Source organism: Rhinopithecus roxellana, chromosome 19 (genome assembly GCF_007565055.1).
Source record: "Rhinopithecus roxellana isolate Shanxi Qingling chromosome 19, ASM756505v1, whole genome shotgun sequence".
In the NCBI taxonomy this organism is placed as follows: Eukaryota; Metazoa; Chordata; class Mammalia; order Primates; family Cercopithecidae; genus Rhinopithecus; species Rhinopithecus roxellana.
The window spans coordinates 61,491,689-61,496,153 of NC_044567.1; positions in this window are offsets into that span (position 1 = coordinate 61,491,689).

A 4,465-nucleotide genomic window follows, 5' to 3' on the forward strand; every position below is an offset into this window, starting at 1 on the left:
GCCAGATCAACAGTCACACACAACACACCAGGTTATGTTCATCTATTCTAGTAAACCTGTCACTGTTGGCACAGAAGCTGGAAATTTGGCTATTACTTTAATATGGTGGTGTTTGTTGCTGTTTTGTTTTGGAGACAGGGTCTCACTCTGTTGCCCAAGCTGGAGTGTAGTGACACAATCATAGCTAACTGCAGGCTCCACCTCCTGAGCTTCAGTGATCCTCTTGCCTCAGCCTCCTGAGTAGCTGACAGTACAGTTGTGCAACATTGCACTGGCTAATTTTTTTTAAAACACTTTTCGGTAAAGAAAGGATCTTGCTCTGTTGCCCAGGCTAGTCTCAATCTCCTGGGCTCAAGTGATCCTCCTGCCTCAGCTTCCCAAAGTGCTGGGATTACAGGTGTGAGCCACCACGCCCAGCCTCTTGGTTTAGTTTTCACTAGCCCATTGACCTTGGTAAATTAAAGGCAGATCTGGTGGGACCACAGCCTTGTTTTCTTTGTCTTGGAGGGTGGCACTGATCTCTGTGTTCCTGGCAGAATGTGATATTGTTTGGGATTTACTATCTTGGCCGCAGCAGAGGGACAGCCTTGGAGGCTTCCACTTGGCCTTCCCCAGTCTGATCACTTTTACTGCACAGACCAGAGAGTCAGTATTCATATGCACCAGTTGCTAAGTGTATCCACTTCTATCATTTCTAAAAATCGGGGCAAGAACCACTGGGCCGCCTCTCTTATCTCTAGGATCTTGATTTTGCCTCTGGTTCTAATCAGGACTCACTGCCTGGTCCAAGTGCTCAGCTTGTCTCAGACCGCCCAGTGACTCCACCTGCCCTCTTCCCTTCCGGAATACTCTCAGCCCCGTTGCTCCTGTGGAGTTCAGTTATGTAACGGCATCTCCTCCCGTGAGCCTGGCCTACAGAGACAGTCACTGCTGAGCCTCTCCATAATGCTAATGCCCCTCACCAGCATAGTTCTCATTTCCCTGGTAATTGGAGTATCCTCCAGGGCATCCCAAGGATAATACTCATTAAATACTAATTTAATTTAGTATGCTAAAGTGAAACTAGCATATTTTACCTGAAAACACAATCAAATAATTTCATGTGAGTCTTTTTAAAAACAACCTTGCTTTTTTATAGCAGGTTTAGGCTCCCAGCAAAATTGAGCAGGAAGTACAGAGATTTCCCACGTACCTCCTACCCTCACACAGGCACAGCCTCCCCCATTATCAACATCCCCGACCAGAGTGGGACATCTGTTACAACTGGCGAATCCATATTGATACCTGTGACCATTTGAAGTCCAAGTTTGCATTAGGGCTCACTCTTAGTGTTGCATATTCTATGGGTTTGGACAAATGGATGATGAGAGCATCCTATAGAGTAGGTTCACTGCCCTGAAGATCCTCTGTGCTTCCTTGAGCCTTTTGATCCCTTCTTCCACACCCTGCCACGATGTCTTTACATCATTGAGTGTGGGGTTTTGTTGCTTCCAAGCTTCTCAGGGCCACCCCAGCAGTGCACTGGGACCACTCTCCCAGCTTTGCAGGTGGTGAGTCCTCCTACATTGCATGGATGAGTACCTCTATGTTGAAAAACCCTTCCTGGCTCAGCACTATAGTCTACTACCCCGGGACCCACTCTCACACACACTCTTCTAACTGGTTCATGCCAGTGTATATTAGTTCTCCTGTTCCCTTAGCAGCGTGTGCCTAGGTGGGACAGGCTGACACTCAACCTTAGTTATGGGTCAGGAAGAGAAATGAGGGCAGATTCCTCAAGTAGATCCTTAGGAGGCAGCAATGTCTGGTGAGGCATCTGCTTCATTGGAGACCTCAGCATCATCATCAGCAGGGGAGCTGTTACCTTCTAACAAGTGCACCTGGCTGCTCCGCAGTGGGAGGCTCACGGGCTCAGGTGAATTGTCAAATGTCCTATCCTCAGGTTCCTACTTTTCCCTACAGGGGCCTGACTTGTTGAGGCTAAGGGTTGAGTTTTCACTGAAGTTTCACTTCTCTTAAACTTGGGTCTGGGCCTGTGTATTAGTCCGTTCTTATGCTGCTGAAAGAGACATACCCAAGACTGTGTAATTTAAAAATGAAAGAGGTTTAATGGACTCACAGTTCCACATGGCTGGGGAGGCCTCACAATCATGGTGGAAGGCAAATGAGGAGCAAAGTCACGTCTTAAATGGTGGCCGGCAAGAGAGCTTGTGCAGGGGAATTCCCCTTTATAAAACCATCAGATCTCATGAGACTTATTCACTGTCACAAGAACACTATGGAAAACCCCGCCCCCATTATTCAATTACCTCCCACTGGGTCCCTCCTGGTGGGAATTATGAGAGCTACAATTCAAATGAGATTTGGATGGGAACACAGGCAAACCATATCAGCCTGATCTACAGCACATTTTTTTCTCCAGATAAAGGGAATGGGGATCCTTTCAAAAGCTGCTAAGGAGGATACCAGATGCCCACCAAAGGCATGGCCTAAAATGTTCACAGCACACTATGCATCATGGCCCTGAACTTGGAACTAGCTGAATGCCCATAAATAGTACATTTGAAAAAAATCACAAAAACAACAAGAAAAGTGTTTCAAATAGTGCACTTTAAATACGTGCAGTTTATTTTATCCCAATTATACCTTAATAAAACTGGGAAGGAAGGAAGAAAGGAAGGAAGGAAGGAAGGAAGGAAGGAAGGAAGGAAGGAAGGAAGGAAGGAAGGAAGTCTGTGCTCCCTGAAGTCCTGCCACCTCCCATGAGTTCTCGGCTCTAGGCAGAAGCACCAGGGCTCACTGAGACACTAAGATCCTGAGAGAAGGTGCAGCCTCAAACATAAACAGAAGGCCGGGATCATGTCTGTAATCCCAGCACTTTGGGATGCCGAGGCAGGCAGATCACTTGAGTCTGAGAGTTCAAGACCAGCCTGGCCAACATGGCAAAACCCCGTGTCTACTAAACATACAAAAATTAGCCTGGTGTGGTGGCGCACACCTGTAGTCCCAGCTACTCGGGAGGCTGAGGCAGGAGAATCGCTTGAACCCAGGAGGCGGAGGTTACAGTGAGCTGAGATCATGCCACCGCACTCCAGCCTGGGTGACAGAGCAAGACTCTGTCTCAAAAATAAATAAATAAATAAACAAACAAACATAAACAGAGACTGCTTGGGGGCCTCCTCCAGCACTTCCTCCCCAAGAACTGACTCCCCACGCCCTCCTCTGCTCCCACTGGCAAAGCCTTCTGTTCCTCTGCCTCTAATCCCCCACCCCTGCAAAGCCCTTTGCAGGTGAAGATATGATGGGCTTTGTCTTAGGAAGGCCTAAACTGACAGGGGGTTGAGTGGGGAATGCAGCAGGGAGTCGGGAAGCCCCAGGGCCATGAACCAGGCACAGTGACAGACCAATTTTAGAGTGAAGACGACACGGAATTCAATTTTGAGCACATCTGAGCTGTTAACAAGGTGGCTGTCTCTATGAAACAACCAGTAGGCACTGGAAATGACAGCCAAGCACTGAGGCAGGAAATTAGGTGACAAACTGCTTTTGACAGTCTTGCACATAGAGGTGACTCTAGAATGCAGGTGAGGACACTCCCTGGGGAGAAGGGCACCAGAGGAGAGCACCGGGACAGGCTCCTGGAGACGCAGGGTGGCAGGGTCGGGAATGGATTAGGCAGTGAGAGCAAGGAAGGGCTTCAGCAAAGAAGAAAGAGGAGAGGAAGAGGGAGCAGGTGACGGAGGAAGGAGGCGACCATCTGAAGGAAGATGGGAGAGTCTGGGAAAGGCACTTTGGGGATCAATAGAGTAAGCAGTTTTGCTGCAGTGAGACTGGCCAACAACCAACCACAGGGAAAATGTGCAGAGATAGGAAGAAACCAGGGCAAAGTGGGACTACAGAAGAAAGGCAACCTCCCCTTCCCCAGCTCCCTACCGGGAGCCTCCAATTTGGAGTGACTCGGGACCCCAGAGGAAGCTTTCCGAGGGAGGAGCACTGAGTCAGGCTCCAGAAGAGACAGCAGCCCAGTGGTTTGAGATGACCTGCTGTGGGGCTGCCTGGAAAGAGTCTGGGGCACGGGCTGTTTCTCCAGCGAGGCTGGGTGGGAGCATTGTGCTGTGTTCTTCCCAAAGCGCAAAGCCAGGGCGCCTCCATCAATCTCTTCCGTCCATGCGCTGAGCCTCACTCTACTCCCTTCCCTGTGTTGCTGGAAGATGCTCCTAAATCACAGACAGCTGCAGACGGAGCCCAGGCCAGGCCTGGACCCTTCGCTTCCCCAGTTCATTGAAGACGTATCATAACACCACACACACTCCCAAAGGACAGCACCATGTTTCTCTTAATTCATGAATAATTCATGAATTTAGGAAGTAACTAAAGAAAAAAAAAAAAGGAAGCAGTTGAGAAAACAACAACAACAACAACAAAAATGATTTGGACAAATAGATAGCAGTTTGCCTCTGGACTC